Source organism: Canis aureus, chromosome 30, assembly GCF_053574225.1.
Source record: "Canis aureus isolate CA01 chromosome 30, VMU_Caureus_v.1.0, whole genome shotgun sequence".
In the NCBI taxonomy this organism is placed as follows: domain Eukaryota; kingdom Metazoa; phylum Chordata; class Mammalia; order Carnivora; family Canidae; genus Canis; species Canis aureus.
In genome coordinates this window covers 28,102,546-28,123,690 of record NC_135640.1, presented here as the reverse complement: position 1 = coordinate 28,123,690, position 21,145 = coordinate 28,102,546, and the positions used below count along the sequence as shown (strand labels likewise).

Genomic DNA, 21,145 nt, shown 5'->3' with positions numbered 1-21,145 from the left:
GTAGTTTTCTATAAAATGTTGGGTCAACTGTGGATTCTTATAGGATGACATGAAGCAGGGTTTTTATTGAGGTATCTAATGACCAATCTGACTTGGCCACCAACTGACTTGGATTTAAAGAGGGCTTGGTTTCTGGAAGATTCTATATGAATTTCAGGGCCATACACTAAGAAGTACAAACTTTGTACCCATAATAAAAATGGTTAGCAATGCATCCATTCTGATCCTTTCATTGCTTTATTTTCCCCTGTATTTTGCTATTGCTAAGTGCAATCAACATGAAATATTAGTTGTGGAGCTTGAGCACATTCCAGAACATTCACATTGATGCAGTATGTTCTTCCTTTCCTCTGCAGAATCAGGAACCCATAGGAAAAAGAGTAGCCTTTAAAATTCTGCCCCAACTTTTCATTTCAGTAATTCCCTTATTCACTCATGATAGACAAATTATTGCTTCCATATTTATATTCTTTAGTTCCTCTGGTGATCCTTCTTGGTTTCTTAGGCTTCCTTTTAAAATCTTGGTATTTCCTAGGCACAATACAAAGAAAACAATTACTTTACTTATCTAGTAAGTGCCTGTTCTGTTTTGCAAAGTATTTGAAATATTTATAATTAGTATAAAATAATTTAATGGCAAAGTTAATACATGTTTATTTCATATTCTGAAACAATAGGGATGCAGATAGAAAATATTAACTCTCTCTATTTTCCATACTGAGTTCAAAAATATGAACATTCCTAACCCTAAAGTTTATTGCCCTGCAGAACATTAAACAAATATCTCATATAAAAATAAATAGCTAAATAAACTATTGCTGTGTACTTTTTCTAATAAACTGTATAAGTTCCTGTTTCTCAAATGCTCTTTGAAACAGCATCACCATATTACTGGTTCTTTCGTTAATGCATTAGTAATTATTAATTAGTTATGAAATCATTGACGTGAGCTTATATTACATTTGCATGACAGTGATGTTTTTGACTTTATAATATTGTGTTTTAACAGTATCATCAGAATTGCATATATAGGGATCCCTGGGTGGCTCAGCGGTTTGGCGCCTGCCTTTGGCCCAGGGCGCGATCCTGGAGTCCCGGGATCGAATCCCACATCGGGCTCCCGGTGCATGGAGCCTGCTTCTCCCTCTGCCTATGTCTCTGCCTCTCTCTCTCTCTCTCTCTCTCTCTCTCTCTATGTCTATCATAAATAAATAAATAAATCTTAAAAAAAAAAAAGAATTGCATATATATGTGCACCAAAGGTATGTACAATAATCTCATAGCAGAATTATTTGTAATAACCTACAATTAGGAATGTTCTATATGCTGTTGTATATGTAGGAGTAGAATCCCTTTGAAATAAACAATCAAGTCTTCCTGGTGTTTCCCCCCCACCCCCACCAGTCATTAAACTCTACATTACTCTACATTACTCTACATTAAACTCTAAGGTAAAAAAAAATAAAAATAAAAAATAAACTCTAAGGTATTCCTTGGCTTCTATACCATAGATTGATTACTTTTGTCTATTTTTGAATACATATATTTGTGTGTATGTGTACATATATATGTGTATATATATATATATATATATATATATATATATATATTCATTACAGTATATACTCCTTTGTTTCTGACTTGATTTACTTACTATGGTAGAATGTAGATTCACCATTGTTGTTACATGTAGCAATAGTTGCAGAAAATTCACAACGTATGTTATATATTCTTTCTTCTAGGATATTATTTGAAATAACCAGTAGCTGGAAAGTACCCAAAAGAAGGACAAGCTTTCATTATTGTTTCTATTATTTATAAATCAATTAAGTGTCCCCTTGAATATATTTAGTTGCATTGCAATTGGACGATAATTGTAGAGTGGCTTACTGGACAGAAATCAAACATGGAACATGGGTATACATTAGGTCGTAGGCGACTTATGTTGTCAATTTCTCTTTTTATTGCACATAATCGTAGCTTACTTGATTAATTTTGATTAATCAAATTTACTGTTTTTAAAAAATTAGCTATGCTTTTGAATGTTTGAATGACAACTCTTCTTATTTCTAAAAATTCAAATTAAACTAGTTCTCTTAGATAAAAATAATAGAACTCCTCCCAAGATGCACTTATTTAATTTTCTTCCTCCATCATGGATATGAAGTCTTTACAAGATTTTTACTTCTCTACTCCCAGAACAAGACATTTAGAAAGATTTTACTTCATTCATTTTTCCAATTGGCAGCAGGATTTGATTAAGAAAGTTCAAAAAACGACCCTGCACCCAAGTCTCCCTGGATGTGTGTGGGGTTTCTCTCTCTCTCAGACTCAACCATTTCACCCAGGACATTCTCCTTCATCCTTTTTCCACCCCCACCCACTGAAGTCCAACATCATTGACAAGATGCAGTAGGGCCTTCTGTACCAGATTTTATAAGCAAGAAGATATTAGTTACCTTCAGAAAAGCAATGAATGACAGAAACAACTTCACTCTTATGGCCACTTGGATGAAATCTTCCATTTGGATTTCTAAGAAAGATATTTCAGACTTGATATGCTAAATGAATACCCATGATCTTTCCTGACTTCACTCAAATCTGATCCATTTCCAGTGTTCCCTTTCTCAAAAAGGACACCATCAAATTACATAACCTAGAAACTTTGATCTCTTTCCTCTTTCTATCCTATGTTCAAATCACTTCTATGATCTGTTGAATTATATTTCTAAGGCATGCATCCTTCATGAGTTGCAGATTGTCATGAGGGGACTGAAAATTAATTAATTGGTAGGAGCACAAACATTTTTATTTTTTATCTATAAAGAATATATATATCTACAGTATAAAATCAGATATCAATTTAAAATAGTATTAAAATTTCATAGAGGAGGGGTTCTTAAAATGTTTAAAAAAACTGGGTGATGGGATCCCTGGGTGGCGCAGTGGTTTAGTGCCTGCCTTTGGCCCAGGGCGCGATCCTGGAGACTCGGGATCGAATCCCACATCGGGCTCCTGGTGCATGGAGCCTGCTTCTCCCTCTGCCTATGTCTCTGCCTGTGTCTCTGCCTCTCTCTCTTTCTCTCTCTGTGTGACTATCATAAATAAAAAAAAAATAATAATTAAAAAAAAACTGGGTGATTAAAAATGAAGTTGAGAAATATTGTCCTAAATATAGGTGAAATCTGTCCACTTGTACCATCTTTCCTGCCTGAGTATGGGAGTATATCTCTGTCAAACACTCTTTTCATCCAATCCGATTGTCTTCCAATCTCTTCTTCTGCATCTTGCAACCAGACTAACATTTCCACATCTGATCATTTCTCGGGCACATTTAAAGTTTTCAGTGGTCTCCATTGCTCTTAAGCTATTAGCCAAATTCTTACAGGACTTACATGATATATTATGTCTCTAGTTCTGTGTACTTTTGTAGCATCATCTCACATTACAAGGCCATTTAACTTTGGCAGTCAAACCACAGTGCTCTTCAACACTTTGGTTAACACCATAGTAGCGATAATTGCATCTCTCCTTAACGCTTGACCTAGTTAGATGCTCCCATCCCATTCATCAAATCTCAGTTTAATGATTTCTTCCTCCAGGGAGCATTCTCCGACTCCTCAAGCCATGCTATGCCAGAGATGTAAATTATTCTGGGATCACATTTCTTACCTTCAGAGCACATATTAGTTTGGGTTTATATACTCATATGTAATTAATATTCAAATCTTTATTAAACTGTAAGTTTTTATGAGAGCAAAACTGGTATCTTTGTCTTTTTAACATCATATTCCTGGTGCCTGATACAGGACTAGGCACATATTAGGCATGTAGCAAATTTCTTTTGAATAAATGAATGCAGCATATCACACTTTATTCTATTCCTTTCTAGTGATAGAATAATAACCAAATGACTTTCATGTTCCATCAAATCTTTCATGATCTTGGCTACTGTCTAGCTTTTAAACTTCTCATACTGCCCTGTTCACTGAGCTCAAGTGCACCATGTAACCTTTTAACATAGGGATTGTGCTCATGCTCTTTTCTCTGTTTCTAATTCTCCTATAGGCATGAGCCATAGGAGTAATTTCTGAGCTTTGACCTAAGATCTAAAGGTCCCTCTGAAAGAGGCATTCTTTTATCAGTCTATGTTAAGTTCCACCTCCTCCCATCATCATTCTGTTTCTCTATAATCTGTTCATTTTCATAACTTTGAGTTATGTGTTTATTTGCTTTCAGAAAATGAAGTTGTTTATGAGGGAACTTATTAATAGGGTATGTCTACCAGGTACGAGACATGAAATGTGAAATTGGTTCAGGAAAGGAGTAAAAAGGTCCAACTTCCAAATGTTACTTGGAAGAAGAATTATCGATGAAGAAGATAAAGAACGAGAAATCCGAGAGAGGATAAAGTGAGATGCTATGGTCTTGTAGCATCCCCTCAAAAAAAAGGATCATTCACGAGGTTGAAGCTGAGTGTTACATCCTGGAACATGATGGTCACATCAAGTTACCACTCACCTGTAGTGAATTATATTCCCTGGCTAAACACCACTACTTCATCTCTCACAATTGTTGTTATGATTATATTTATCAAGTTTGCCATTTCATATTCCCATCAAATATTCTCTGGGATAGTGGATTTTTCAGTGTGAATAGTTTGTTTCTCTCTTTCTCTGTGCCTCTCATGAATAAATAAATAAAATATTTAAAAAATTAAAAAATACACATAAATACATAGAGAATTTTCTATTATTATGTTTTACCCTGAGATATATTTTAAAAGAATAAAATATTATTGTACAAAACCTTTTAACTTTCATAAGAGCTTATACAAACATTTGCTTATGAATTTAATAATATTAATAAATTAGTGGAATATGAATCATCTGAATCTAGTGGTATCTTTTTATATGTTTTATATTTACATCCTCTATGAATTCAATGAGAATCAATTGCCTCGCCTACTTAACCAACTAGAACTTTGAAAATTCATTCTTGGATAAAATGTTTATCATGATAAAACAAGCCAGAGGTAAAAAGCATTTTCGCAATCCAAATTGAGCTGGTTTGATTGTTGCTATATTCACTCCCCTTTCTGAAGACATTAATATTGCAGGAGCAGTCATAGCCCTTCATTTTAAGGGAAAAAAAGTTAATCTTACAATCTTAAATGCAAATTTTGGAAGTCACCTATCTTGGTATGAACACTAAAACTGCTTAGTCAATTAAAGCTTAAATCCTGGTATGAAAGTAATATTTCTATAGCTTCTTTGAAATAAAACTGCCAAATTATTTTTGGCCTCACAATGTTTTTTGTGTGTGCTTATTACTAAAAATAAGGTCAAAGATTTAGAGTTTGGGTTTCATTTTAAATGAGGCTTAAATAGAAGAAACACAATATCTTTACCAAACAGCTACAGAAACTAACTGGGCCATCACTGTTAAATTAGTTTGAAAACTAGGTTTGAATTTACATATTTGGGAAATCACAACTCATGGAAATACTAACTGCCAGGGTAAGCTATGGCAGGTCCATGTTTCTTTTTTCTTTCCTTTCCTTTCCTTTTCTTTTCTTTATTTTCTTTTCTCTTTTTTATTTTCCTTTTTCCTTTTCACATAAACTTACAAAGTAAGTGCTGAGTAGAAGTAAACAACAGTAATATGATAAATTAATAAAAATTATTTTGGAACATTCTTATCACAGTAGGAAACTTTTTACTCTCTTAAAGGCTTAATTTTCAACAATTTACTTCTTAAAATAAGCCCTCTTTTCTCTTTTTTCCCCTACAGCTATAGTTTGTAACTATTTCATGCATTTTGTCTTTTTCTACATTTCTTTTTAAAAAATTTAAATTCATTTAGCCCACATATAATACATCATTAGTTTCAAGTGTAGAGGTCAATAATTCATCAGTTGCAAGTAATACCCAGTGTTCATCACATCACATGCCCTCCTTAATGCCCATGACTCAATTACTCCATCCCCTCATCCACCTTCCCTCCAGCAACTTTCAGTTAGTTTCCTATACTTAAGAGTCTCCCATGGTTTTTCTCCCTCTCTGATTACTTCCCATCCAGTGCATTTCTTCTAAGCAGAAAGAATCAATATATCTAGATCACTTGCATTCTAAGAATATTAATTCTGAAATGGAAACAAATTCAGTTAATCTTCCTAGTGCTGCTTAACTTTGAGACAAGTTTGAAACTTTCCAACTGTTGTAACTTCTAGGATTCTCTCCTCTATACTTTTGAATGGCCTCCAGAAGGAAGGACCAACCTTTTCCTTCTATTTTATGTATCAGTATAATGAATGTAGGTGATAACTTCTCTGTAAATATTCGAAAAGTCATCCAACCTACTGGATTTCTTAGGAATCCTAATTTTCTAACTTTCTTGGGTATGTACATTTTAAAACCCGTGGATTTGTAGCGTTGGCCAGTTAAGTCCATGATCATGTTTTCTTCCTCATCTGAAAGCCTGGGACACACTTAATAAATGTGTACTTACCCTTTTTCCTCCTAAAGCTAGGAGATGTTTGTAGTGTAATGCTAAGCTATTTACCCTCCATGAAGATTTATGTTTTCTAAAAAGGAAAATCATAATGAACTAAGCCTCAGTGTCTTGTAAATTATTTAAACTACAGGCATGTTATTTAAGGATAATTGTCATGCTTCACAGAGCCATATCAATCCACTGGAAAACAGGGAGGACCTTGTTATTGATGCGTTCCAAAACCAAAATAATGTTTATGTATTTGGGCATAGCTAATTCTGAAAATGAATGGGAACCAAAGTGTCAACTGTATTTTTTCATATATATATATATATATATATATATATATATATATGGCATTAAAATTGTCTAAAATAAAAGAAAATTTGTTATATGCATTCTGCTATTGTCAGCAAATAGAAACATGGCTTAGTATTTATTTTCAGGACATTTTGAAATGTGTCTCAAATTGTCATCAATTTTCCAACATATAATGTGTTTTTCTTTCAAAATATTTATTTTTTTCCTGTATTCTCACATACATAGCTTCCAAAGCTATCATAACAATTTTGTATAATTGTATTCACATTATGGTAAAGGACTCTACATTGTTTACTAACTGCCTTGAAGCATTAACTTGTACCTAAAATAACACACAGAATAAAAACAATAAAAAATAATTTTGTCTTTTCATTTCCTTTCACAGAATAGTTGGACAGAAATGTTGCCTTATAATTGTATAAATTTTAATGCTTAAAGTCTTTAATATCCCTAGAATTTTCCACTTTATTCTCCATTCTGTGTTCTTTGCTCATATTTTAAAGTCGGAAAAACCTCTCTATACTTAGCAGCTACTACAATGTAATACATGCAATTGAAGAAAATCATTTACCTAAGTTGTGAAAGTCATTTGTAGCTTCCAATTATACTGCTCGCATCATTAACAGATAATAAGATACAAACACTCTGCATATTTTCCAATCATTTGAACTAGTTTATTTTTTCGTTAGTAAATGCCAATGTGCATCATATCTGCCAACTCCACATCTCTGGAAAATATCTGTGTTAGGCCAACTTCACCTCACAAAACTTTAACAAGAAATTGCAGAACTTGGCTGCTTTGAAGGACTTCAGTGCTCTATGGTGTCTTTTGTGTATTTTTTGCTTTTGACATTTTTTTTGAATGCATAACATGAGTACAAATAATTAAATTTGAAAAATAGATTAACAAATATTTAGCATAGTACTCATACATTTCAGAGGATAGTCGTATCCTACCACCAAGTTATGGATACAAGGGCTGCAGAAGAATTTAAAATTGTACCTTATTCCTCATAAATAAATAGATATTAGAGGAGCAAAATAAGAGATTTTTTCCCTGTATTTAGATGCTTGAAATCAGAGTAACTGCTATCACTATCTCACACATACGATCAAGAGACAGGTTTTAAGTTAATGGCAACATGTAACAAGCTATAACACACCCTGTCTGGCTGAGATACTTTTGGAGGGTGGTTTACCAGTTTAACAATGTGAAATAATCGAATCTTGACCATTTTAGTATTATTTCTCTTCTGCAATTCTTCCCAGTTGCCTATATATGTTAAGGAGTACTGCTTTAATTTAAACAAAAGAGATTTTCTTAGGAGAAGAATTTAAACCACTTGCCTTAATCCCACTCTTCCTCATACAGTTTAGTGCTCAGGAAAAATATGATTCTTTGGTTTCAATTCATGAAATATCTTTTTTTTTAAATTCATGAAATATCTCGATAAAAGTAATTATGCATGTCCCTCAAGCACTACAAGAACAGTTCATTTATTTCCTCATCAAGCCGAAAATTGTGTGTGTGTGTGTGTGTGTGTGTGTGTGTGTGTGTGTGTATTGTAGGGGGTAAACTTTACATAAGCCAAAAGTTCTCCCATGAAACTGCTTTTTGCTAAAATATAATACCCTAGCAGCATAAAATTATACTCCTCTCAAGAAAAAAGATTCTGAACAATCAGTAGTCTATAGCCCAAACTTTTAGAAACTCTGTACTATTAATGATTCTACAGAAGAGTGTGACCATCTTCATGCTTAGTTCTGTTTCCTCTTAATAGTAGAACCTCAAAGTATTAACCCGGACATATGTTCACCGAACTTAAGACTGTATTTGCCAGCCTCTTTTGCATACTGGTGTGATCATATGACTAAATTCTGGCTGATGGCTTAATAAATATGTGAAACTGGAGTGTCATGTCTTTAAAAGCTTCTTACTCTGTTTTTTTCTTTCCCTTTTCTTGCTAGCGGTAGGCCATCCTTGAAGAAGTAGGCGAATATGACACACTAAGGGGGTGATATGACAAACAAAATGAAGAAACAATGATCTTTGGATGATATAGGGACACAGAGGGATGTCTGTCAGATCTAGACAAGGTTAGCTTATATCCTCACTTACACAGTTAATCTTTTTTAATTGTGAAACAACTCAAACACAAAACCACAGAGACAGCCATGTGTGTACTCCCCAGAATTAGCAAAATTTAACTTACTATTAAATAAAATAAAACCCCAAATAATTTATCTTTCTTTCTTTGAAGTACTTGTTGTTTTGAATTGGGTGTATGCCTTTTCCATTTTTGTTTCTGTAAGCGTATTATAGCAAACATATGTATCCAACAAAAACATAGTATTTTTATTGCATTGAAAAGTTTTATATGAAGGATATCATATTATGCAACGAATTCTACAACTCTTCTTTTTCACATGCTAGTGTGTTTAATTCATTTACTTTTATTATGCTTATGTATATATTTTAATCTTTTTGCCATCCTTTAATTTGCGTGTGTGTATTTACTTACCTTGATTTCCTGTCATTTTCACAAATACTGCATCACCGTCTTTTTGGTGATCTACTAATCTGACTGAGCTTTATTCTTGTATGCATCTTTTCCTCACTGATTTGCAAGTTACTTCATCTATATCCATTTTTCCCAGAGCTTATGTTAAAAATATGATCATTATTAAACTCTATGATAAAAAAATCTCTTTTCTACTCTTTTTGGGCTTTTTAACTTATCTTCTATTTTACTCTTGCATAATATGACAATTAAAACAAGCATATGTTTAATTTTTTCAAATTTTTTAAAACAGATTTATTTGAGAGAGAGAGAGAGAGAGAGAGAGAGAGAGAGAGCATGAGCAGGGGGAGGGGCAGAGGGAGAGAAAGAGAGAGAAAGAATCCTCAAGCTGACTCCCTACTTGGTGTGGAGCTCATTGCTGGGCTAGATCCCAGGACCCTGAGGTCATGACCTGAGCTGAAATCAAGAGTCAGCTGCCTAACCAGCTAAGACACTAGGCACCCCATTTTATTTTTGTTTAGATTCACCTTACTTATTCATATTATTATTATTATTATTGTCTAGATCCATCAACAGACTCCATTGATCTCTTTCTTCACCAATTAATTCTTCTAGTCTACATCTTTCTTAGCTTAATCTCCTTTCTGCTTAAGTCTACACACTAGTGATTCTTTCAGTGGCCTAGTAGGGTCAGGGTCCAGCCTCAGGATGGGGAACAAAATGTTTATTATGCAGTTTCTCTCCTAAAATATGTAAGAATGCACACACACATAAAACACACACACACACAAATGAAAAGTAAGATATTGCATGTATAGTATATGGTCTCTATGAATGTTTTAAATAGCCCCTGAAATCAAACACATCTCAGGACAACTAAAAGACTAGTTTTTAATATGAATTTTTATTGAATAATTATAATATTTATGGAGAAAGTTAATTTCTGAGGGTTGAGTTCATTATGAGGCAAATCCATCACAAGTCGCATAAAAAAAGTGTGTTTAAAACCATAGAAATAGATCTCTACTAAGAAGCCCACAATGGAAGATGGAGAAAGAAAGGTAAAACAAGGGTCACCTGAGTGGCTCAGTGGACTAAGCATCTGCCTTTGGCTCAGGTCCTGATCTCAGAGTCCTGGGACTGAGCCCATCAGGGTCCCTGCCCTCCCTTCCTCTGTTCTCCGGTCCCACTTTTTCTGCCCTTCCCCTCCTTTCCTGCTTGTGCAGGAAATAAATAAACAAATAAAATCTTTTGAAAAGAAGCTAAAACAAATGAATTCAAAAGAAAAAAAAATCTTTTTTTATTTTCTTAAACGTTAAGCGAAAATAATTTCAAAAGTAGTGTCTAATGGCAATCCTCCACACAGTACTGTACTTTTGTTCTTTTGACTATATCATAACTTTATTTTAACATAAATTCTTATTCTCGAAGTTAAGCCCTACTCTACCTATGTCTGAAATGCAGCAATATGTATTGAGTTATTGTTTTTATTTAATTATTTGTATCTTAAAATCCTTCTTATTAATCTACTGCTTTGCATTCAACTGAATTGAAGTTAATGTAATTTCTAGTACAAATTATTTAAGAACTTATTTTTGTTTAGTGGAATAAGTGTCACTTTCAGCTTTAAGATTATAATCAAAAGAGGGATCCCTGGGTGGCGGGTGCAGTGGTTTAGTGCCTGCCTTTGGCCCAGGGTGTGATCCTGGAGCCCGGGATCAAATCCCATGTGGGGCTCCCGGTGCATGGAGCCTGCTTCTCCCTCTGCCTGTGTCTCTGCCTCTCTCTCTCTCTCTCTCTGTGACTATCATAAAATAAATAAAAATTTAAAAAAAAGATTATAATCAAAAGAGAGGAAGATTTTATCAGTCTTTAGATTAAGGATATAGCATTATGAATGAATAAACAAAAAACAACATTTTGTTTTCCAAGTACCAACAGCCACATTTTATAAAGCACACTCAGGTAGATATATACTATCACATACATCTATTATATTATTCAGGCTGGTGAGCTCACTAATTTTTAATTGGTGAACATTCAGAGATTTTTCTAGGAATAATGTTTAATTTTGTCTTTGTTTTAATCAAGTCGTTATCTTAGGCAGAAATCTTGGAATCATCCTTGCTGTTCTCTACTCTTTAGTATTGGTGTCTGAATGGTCAATAGGCATACCCACTCAAGGACACATGTCAAAGCGTGTTTTAAAAAATAAATTTGAGGGATCCCTGGGTGGCGCAGCGGTTTGGCGCCTGCCTTTGGCCCAGGGCGCGATCCTGGAGACCCGGGATCGAATCCCACGTCGGGCTCCCTGCATGGAGCCTGCTTCTCCCTCTGCCTATGTCTCTGCCCCTCTCTCTGTGACTATCATAAATAAATAAAAAATTAATAAAAAAATAAATTTGATATGACCTGGACAGTACGTAGTATAATATGATTAAATATATCACTAAATGTTAAAACCTTTTTATATAGCACTAAACATTTCCCATATGCGGATTCCTGAAGCCAGAAACTGTGTTTTTAGTCCTTAAGAGATGGAATGAGAGGGGGAGGAGACACAGCTTATAGACTGTATGTGGTTCTGCCAATGTATTTTTCTCCAATTCTGCATTTCTCAGAGGGAAGAGAGTTTTTTTTTATAATGGTTTCAAGGAAAAAGACATTCTTTATTAGAACTTTTTGGTAATAGTTGCTTAAAAATGGAAATAAATTAATGCAATAGACCAGTAGATAGTATTTAAGTTTATATGAAGGGTAAGGGGTAAGTTTATATGAAGCATAATTTCTTATTTTACCCTTCAAATGGCAAATAAAAATAAATGAAGAAAGAGAGTTTGTAATTCAGCATTTTCAGTGATATGGCAAAGAGTGCTATGTGTTCATCATTCTACTTCCTGTTCTGGGGCACAGAAAGACTACAATCCTCAGGGTCCCTTGAGTAAATGTGGGTGTCATGGGACCAAATTTTGGTCAATGTTGTGTGGATGATGTTGAAGATGTTTTCAGGCATATCCCTAACAGAAATAACTCATGTGATGTTCTATTTCTTTTTTCCTATCATAGAGTAGCTTGAGAGGCCACTTATACCAAATGGCATAGTTAAAAAATGGAAGCAGCCTGGTCTGTGAGTCACTGCTTGAAAAGGAGAAGTTCTTAGCAAAGTTTGGAGATCCACACACTGTACTGGACTCATACATGAACAAAAATAAACTTTTATTACAGGTAGCCAGTGAGATGTTGAAATGTATCTCTCTATTCTATCTTGACTAATTTGGAATATTGCAATATAATCTATCCTATCCTGACTAATACAGAAAATTTTATTTTGTTTTGTTTTATTTTATTTTAATACAGAAAATTTTAAACAAAAGCTAAAATATGTGGCTATAGTGAAAAACTAAGTGCAGGTGATGAGGACTTGGGTGCTATGGGCTAGAAAGCTGGTGATCACTAATATACAGTAAGACAACATTGAGTAATCCTAAGATATGCAGTTGCTTTGGGGGAAGGCAGGAAACATGGATGGGTAAAATGAAAGCATGAGTGTGCGTGGTTATTATTGACTGCACTTGATAAATTATTGCAGAGAAAATATAAGTTCAGAATTGGCATAGAGGTAAGAAAATAGGGACAACACAGAGATTTTACCCCTTGCAGCCTTAGATTTTAGGCAGTAATGGCTGGGATTACAAAGACTTTGAGTGACAATGTCATATTTTGGCCATCAGTTGGATGAATTCAAGTGAAGAGACTGAAGTGGTAGTAACTTTTAATATAACTCTTAGCTGAAAAAAGAAACTGAGGAAAGGAGAATTTAAGGGTGTTGCCTTCCTACATATTGTACCACGTAGTCTTAAATAAATGCCATTCAGCTGAGAAGGAAGAATGATGATATGAATAAGGAAAATAATTATTCTTGAGATTTAAATTAAAGAAAGAACTATGGGTATGATTTCTGGTATGCAGAACTGAGCGAAAGTCTACTCAGTTTTTGACACAATATATTGCCAAGGAAACCTGACTGTTTAACATCTAAAATGAGGCTTGGGGTTCCATTATTGAGAAGAAGGTATCTCCTAAGGAATTCTCATTTAAGACCTAGACAAGTAGACTCATTGATCAGTAACTTCTCAGAATGCAAAGTCTAGGAAGGCATGTCTAAGAGATTTGTGCCTTAGAGAAAGGAGTAATCTCCCTCAATCCCTAAGTAAAGTACTTTCATAATAGCTATCCAGTTAGAGTTCAGTGTTTCTCTCAACCAGCGACTACTGGATGTCTTCTTTTCTCCTCTCTGATTGAACATGTGTATCGAAAGCATCTTGTCCACATCCTATACCCAATTTCTGACCAATGGAATGAAGAACGGCTCATCCACACACTATTGACCAGAGTTAGATATAGAATGTGGTGAAAACCTAACATTGCATCTCCAACTGTTCATTGTTATGGTCAACACACTGTAGGCTAATTCCTGGTCCAGACTTAAAAACATTTTATGTGACCCTGAAGTCCCATAGGTGACTTCTAGGTGGCAAGATTATTGGAACATTGGTAGCTGTTGTGCATATTTAGTCTTTGTTATGCAGAGATGGATAGATGTGTGTGTGTGTGTGTGTGCATCTTTCTCTCTCTCTCTCTCTCTCTCTATATATATATATACACATATATACAGATATATGTGTATCGTTTATATAAATAATATAAATATATGTTAATATATACACATTTGTTAATGTGTTATAACATTAAAAACTTTGTTGTTAATATATGCACATCCCTTTGTTAATATATACACATCCCTATTAATTCTGTATTAAGATGTATTTCTTATAGGAAGTAATTCAGAAATGTTGGGAGAATATAAAATATTCTTGAATAGTCCTAGGGATGCCCGGGTGACTCAGCAGTTTAGTGCCTGCCTTTGGCTGAGGGCATGATCCTGGAGTCCATGGATCGAGTCCTATATCAGGCTCCCTGTGTGGAGCCTGCTTCTCCCTCTGCCTGTGTCTCTGCCTCTCTCTGTGTGTCTCTCATGAATAAATAAATAAAATCTTTTTAAAAAACCAACCCAATAGTCCTAAAATACTAACAGTGGGAACTTGTAGAATAGGTGATCCTATTAAATTATTCCCCCGTAAACACACATAACAAGATGTAATTTTCCTGTTATTTGGAGGGCTAGTATTGATGCAAGCAAACACTCAGCAGAAAGCCTGATATATGGGAGTGATTGATAATTGTTAAGTATTAGTGGTAATGCCACTTTATTTTCAGAATGGAGACAAATTATGAAGAATATGCTATGCAAATGATGCAAATATCTGCTCATCAAAAGGGATATGAGGCTCAATTGCTCCTAATATCTGAGCCCTCATGAAATGTGTCAGTTGACAATTGTCTTTCCCAATTCAGTAGTTTTGAACACAAAATGAGATTTTGTCTCACTGTAGTACTATCTGGGGGCTCCAACTCCCTTGGGTCCAGTTGCAGGATTCAGGTATATTACAGGATAGAGTGAAGGGAAGTAGAGGAGCAAAGTCACACACACATCAGGCACATACTCTCTTAATTGAGAATCTGCTTGGAACTCTAGCACTTGCTCTCTATTGTAAAATTAGGAAGACTTATTGTTCCATAACTTAAAATATAAAAATGATTCAAACCCAAAGTTTTACAGCATGTAGTTCTTTAGGAAATTGCCTTGGGGCTGAGCCATTTTGCTATTATCTTTTTATTATCCATTTTTCCCATTATTTTTCCCTCTGATATATTTGTGTTCCTTTTCTATCACTTCAACTGTTTAGCATATAAATATTTATTAAAGTAAACTTCGATCAATCCATTGGCAATATGCCACCTGGATCCACAAATAGAATAAAAAAATCAAGACATCAAATTATGCTGATTGAGATAGATTTCCTTTTAACATTCTGTAGACGAGAGGAAATTATTGAAGCATGATTTTGAAAATAGTAGATATCAAACTCTTGCAAAACAACATTTTTGTCAGCTAATTGTAAATGAATGAGAAACATATGGATTAAGTTTCCATCAAAAACACACACACTTATAAATTCAAGCAAAATTTATTTGGCAGAAGTCTTTTTTTATTTTGCCAATTTCAAAATATTTGAAAATAATTTGAACGTTATTTCAAATATAAAAAGTCATAGGATATTCATTATTACAAAGTCGAAAGGAAGGGAAAAAAAACCCTGTAAAGTGACTTCTACAAAAATAAGCAAATGCAGTTGTAATTTTGATAGCATCATGGATTATTTCAAATGTAATTACCTGAAAGGAAAGAACATCATGTCCTGCAGACCAGAAGCTGTTGGAAAACTCAGGAAAATATCAAGGACCCAAGACATGAAACTATGCTGCTTATTCTAAAGTATTAAAAGGGCAGAATCTGCCAATAACTTAAAAATACATTTAATAATACCAATAGCATTAATTGCATTTAATATGAGAATAAAATGTACTGCATATTATTGGTTTCAAATAGTAATTAGCCAATTTGATCTTACCTCTTATAAAATTAAACAAGATTCAATTGGAATTTGATTAGAAATAGTGGTCAAGATACAAGGTGATCTTACTAGTCTGAATTTTTTGGTTTAGTAGTAGAAACTCTAAAGAGTAGTCGAAAATTTTTAATTAATTAATTAATTAAATAATCAATTAAACTAATTAAATGAAAACATTATTACTATTATTCTTTAACAGAAAAGGAACACATTGGATCATACAGTTGAGAAGTCCAGAACTTGGGCTGATTTTTGTCATGGCATGGTCCAGGGGACCTACTTCCTGATTCTCATTTTCCCTCTGTATTTTGGCCTTTTACTCAAGCATTATTCACAACATGACTCTGAAAAGCTCCTAGCTTCTGGGTCCCCAACATAATAACATTAGGGGAAAACAAATACCTCCTTTTGGACAGTTCAGGCAAAGAATCTAAAGTAATGCAATGATGCTGTGTGATGTGTTCATCTATTTCCATGCTTCAGTTATACCTGAAATCATGATGACCTAGGGAGAAAGAAGCAGGATCAGTGTCTTTCAAAACATTCAAAACAGTGTCATGCAAAACAGACTGAGGGCAAAGGCATTGGTTTCTCAATAAGTAGGGCAGATAGTTCCAAAAAGAAATGAGAAGGAATATTGAATGAGAAAGAACCTCAAATTCACAGGGAAGAACGCTTGATTTTCTTCCAATACTATCTACAATTTCTTAAAATCGCTAGTATTATTCACTATTCTGATGCAGTGTACTATATTAGTTGTTTTTTCTAAAATATGACAAAATGAACAATTTTTAATGAACCTCATTTGGTTAATTGCATTTTCCTTTAAAACATTCTAGTGTGTTTTAATTGAACAGGGCTAGGGAAAGTGAACTTTTCCCTCTTGGAACTCTTTCTTAGACTCTTTTTGTCTTTCTTTCAGATTGCTTTATGATTCTCTACCCTCTTCCTTCGTCATCAATCTATTAATGAGGCTGGGGGTGGGAAGCTTGACCCTGGGTGGTTGCCTCACATAGTTTACCTCATGCCTTAGAAGGCCTGGGCCTGGGGCACAGGGCAGAGGTCTCAAGGAAGATACGAATAAGGTGACAGGCCAGTTCTGTTTAGACTTGAAAAGAAACCGCTCCCTGGATTTCTTTTCTGAACTACTTTCGTCAGCAGAATGGTAAGATTTAAGAGCCTTGGTCAGCCAGCTGGGGGCAGGCACAGGAGAAAGGAGCTTCAGAAATAATCTGGTCAACCTCTAAAATATGTGAAGTGGGTTATAGAATCTCATGCTATTCAAAGAGATAAAAAACTGACTGCATAGGGTTTTGGACACAGTCCTGGTTAGTGATAAAGTCTATCCTCTGTGTTTATCATCTCTACCACTCCATAATCACAACAGGGCTGGTTGAGGATTCTGAGATTGTGCTTGTCATTTTTGTATCTCCTTTGATAACAGACACTGGTCATAGAAGTTACCCTCTATGTGGTTTCAAAAAGAAAAGATCTTCATGGAAAGACCTAGAATATGCCAGAAAGGTAATGAATCTTGGTTTCTGTCACTTTGTTTCATGAGTGTTACTAATAGAACAGATATTCCTAAATTCTTTCTCCACTTGCAGCAGGGAGATACCTAATCATGGAGCGTTAGTGCTTTTTAGGTCTTGAGTATCTGCATGCAATTCAGAAATGAGGCTGCAGGACAGTGATGATGAAAAGCTGAAGCACAATTCAAATCTCTAATAACCAGACAAGCATCAGAATCATTGCTATTATAACCAGGTTAAGGGCTTATCTTGGCATCATTTGAAAACAAATGATCTAAATCCTGTACATAGAAAAAAAAAAAAGAAACAATCTGGTATTAAAGAAATAAAGAAACAAAGGAAGAAAAAAAATAGAGAAGGAAAGGAAGAGAAGAAAACCTTTAAGAGTAAAGAGCTTTTCAGGGCACCTGTGTGGCTCAGTTGGCCACTGACTGACTCTGGGTTTTAGCTCAGGTCATGATCTCAGGCTCTGTGCTCAGCAGGCAGTCTGCTTGGGATTCTCTCCCTCTGTCTCTTTCCCTATTCTCTCTTTCTATCTCTTTCTTTAAAATAAATAAGTAAATCTTTGAGCTTTTTTTTAAGTATAGAAAAACCTGGGTATATATTAGCTATGTTTTTGGATATTTTGGTCAGATTTTATAAGAATTCTATTTGCATAATATTATAATATATTCCTTGTGCTTAGATTACATTCCATTTTAACAAAACAGGTAGACAACGTCTTTATTAGTGGTCCTTAATCTACACGTTAATGTTTTCGTTTGTATTGCCTCATAGCGCGAAGCAGTATTTTTGTAATTCCTATTGTGTTTTATGAATAACAGGAAATATTACTGTGCCTATAAGACATAATATATAATAATATTTGTGAGTCACTGATAATCATGTCCACCTCCATTTCATGGAAGTCTTGCATGTAGAAATATGTCAATACTGAAGCACTAGTTCCTCATTAGTATAACACACAGATGCATTATGAGGTAAAGAATGACAATACTACTCACAAATATTTCTCCAAAGACTGCCGTGTTACAGTCATTATGCTAAGGTTTTAAATGCCTGAACACATTTAATCCTTGTGGCAAACTAATGAAGTAGTTAATTATTATCCACATTTTACCATGAAGACTCTGAGCACAAAATGGTTAAGTAATGGCTGAAGGTCATGCAACCAAATAAAATCCCACCATTTTCTTTTCTATGCTTTGTTTTCTAAAGCTATTTTGAATATTTATTAAAAAGGATGATTGAGGGGCACCTGGGTGGCTCAGTTAATGATCTTGATATCGGCTTAGGTCATGATCTTAAGGTCCTGGGATCATACCCCGTTTGGGCTCCATGCTCAGGGGGAGTCTGCTCTAGACTCTCCCTCTCTCACTTGGCCCCTCTCCCCACTCGCACGTGTATTCTCTCTCAAATAAATTCTTAAAAAAAGATGCTTGAGTCTATGAAATGAAATTGCTGTTGTTTACAACAATCTTTGTAATTGTATGTTAAGCAACCAAGGGGCATAAAATATACCAAAATTGCATTAAGAAGAATAACTTCCTAAAGTTGAGGAAAATGGGGAATAAAACAAATATTAAATATTTTCAAAATGTATACATAAGTTGTTTATTAAGCTAAGTGTTGGAATAACATCATTTGTTTAAGAACCCACAGTTATTCAACAGACATTTATTGGACACTTCCTTTCTTGCCAATTTTTGGATAAAGCCTGTATATGAAGCCACTGTGTATTATTTTAGACAGAGAGATAGTTCCTTGTAAGTAGATGGAATGAATATATTCATTTTTTTTCCTTTTTTGTCTCCCGCTATTCCTTTATATTTATGTAGTATTTCTTTCCTGATATAACTCAAGTAATAAAAAGTTCTCTTGTAAGTTATTAAAATACTTTGTTTCATGGTAATAGTAAAAATTTAACTGCTTTAAAGGTAGGGCTTATTTTACTCTCCATGTTCAGACCTGCTACAGACAGGGAAGCCAACAGTCAAGGTAAAGAGTCAAGTGGCTGATTTTTTTTCCTCTTTCTCTGCCTTAGAATTCTACTTGTTTCCTCCATTCTTGGCAACAGAGGTTTCTGTCTCCATAGAGATAGGCATACAGAGAGTGAGAGAAAGGGCTACTGTTACCCTCCCTTCAGCCTAAAAAATAGTTTGAGGCTGATGCCTTTTCTTCTGTGAACCCTCCCTTGTCTTAATTCCTCACCGTTGTGTGATGTTCCCTTCTCTGGGTCCACATTTGCTTCTTTCTCTGCCTCTGAGCATCTGGCAGTATTTCTAGATTTTCTTTACATAAGCCCATTTGCCCCTTTGGGCAAACTTCTTGAAAACACACACACACACAGCCCTTTGGCATTGGCAAATTGGGGTAGACTTCCCTAATCAGCTACTACTGCTTTGGTTCATCCATCGGCAGCTATCCCGCCCATCTCTCACCCTTTAGATTGCTTAGGCAAAGCCTAACATCAGTTGACTTTTTCTTACTAATTATAGGAAACACTTCTCAAGCTGCCTGAATTGTCCTATTGAAATATTTTCTTTAGGTTTGAGATAAGAGAGGGTATACCCACTCCTTCCCTTTTTCTCTCTAAATAATCATATTTAAAAATATATCATTTGCTTTTCACCTGTCTTGAGGTGAAAAATGGTTGCCCCATCTTTCTCATGGTAGGCAGAACTTTCTAAGAAAAGTTCTCTCAAAATGCAGCTCTCTCAAATAGAAGCAAGGGGAAAAATTGTAATCAGGGTTTGGACAACAGATTTATAAATTCTGCATAGAGTTTAGCAAAGTCTTTTAGAATGTAATATTGCCTGGGTATTCCACTCAAGTATTTTAGCATCATGGTGTGTGTGTGTGTGTGTGTGTGTGTGTGTTTAATTTTGGTGACCAAATATCCTGAAGTCCCACTCTGGTCAGGATTTAGACTGAGCCCTACATCAATCACATCAGTGCACCCCCTCTAGGGCACACACCTTGGTTGGGAGTAGCACTTCATATAATCAGCACCTTCCTTATGGAAAGGTACAGTAAATATAGCAGTAGTATTAATTAGCTTTAGAGCGAGTTCCTACTTATGTGGACAAGTAGATAAGAAAAAGTGGATGAAACAAATCCAACAATACAATGACACCAAATTCAGTTCTAATAATATCCTCTGAAATGTGCTCATACAGACTAGGTATACAAATTCAAACCAAGCTGAAATTCATTCAGTGTCTCTTCCTTAACTGGCATGTTTGGTCTCCATGTGCATATACATAAATACATGTATTCCTGAAATAGAGAAATGAAAGACACTGAGTCAACTATGCACAGTGTTAGCCAGAATCTTCAGGTCCTTTTTAATCAAAGGATTAGAATTCCAGCTCAAACTAGCTCACTCTAACAGAAAAAAAAAATATTGTTGAGTTGTGCAGGTGTAGCTCTTCACACCTGGCCAGAGGCAGCAGCTGAACCGGTATAATTTGGACAGTTTTGCTCTCCCTATCACTCATCCTTTCTTGTCTATCTCTCTTTACTGAGTTGTTCTCCTTATCTTCTCCATCTGAATCTCTTACAGCACCAAAACCCCAAAGCAAGAGGTGGCTCTGATAAGAAGTCCTAGGAGGGAACTGTAGGTCTGGTTTCTCTGACTGGGCAATGGAATATACCTATGAGTGGGGAGAAACTCTAAGCTATGGGCAGCAGAGGAGGAGTTGGCTAAGGAAAGTAGAGGCACTTTGTATGCATTTGCAAG

The 21,145-nt window shown here is 34.9% G+C and overlaps 1 long non-coding RNA gene across 1 annotated transcript; it reads right to left on the bottom strand.

Annotated features, from left to right (window-relative positions):
* Positions 1-236: 236 nt before the first annotated feature.
* LOC144301624 (uncharacterized) lies at positions 237-19,435 on the bottom strand. The gene is made up of 5 exons (XR_013368380.1): positions 19,372-19,435; positions 16,274-16,376; positions 2,460-2,533; positions 1,655-1,766; positions 237-531 (listed from the first exon to the last, which is right to left on the bottom strand). It is a non-coding gene; the product is annotated as an uncharacterized LOC144301624 (long non-coding RNA).
* Between the last annotated feature and the right edge of the window lie 1,710 nt (positions 19,436-21,145).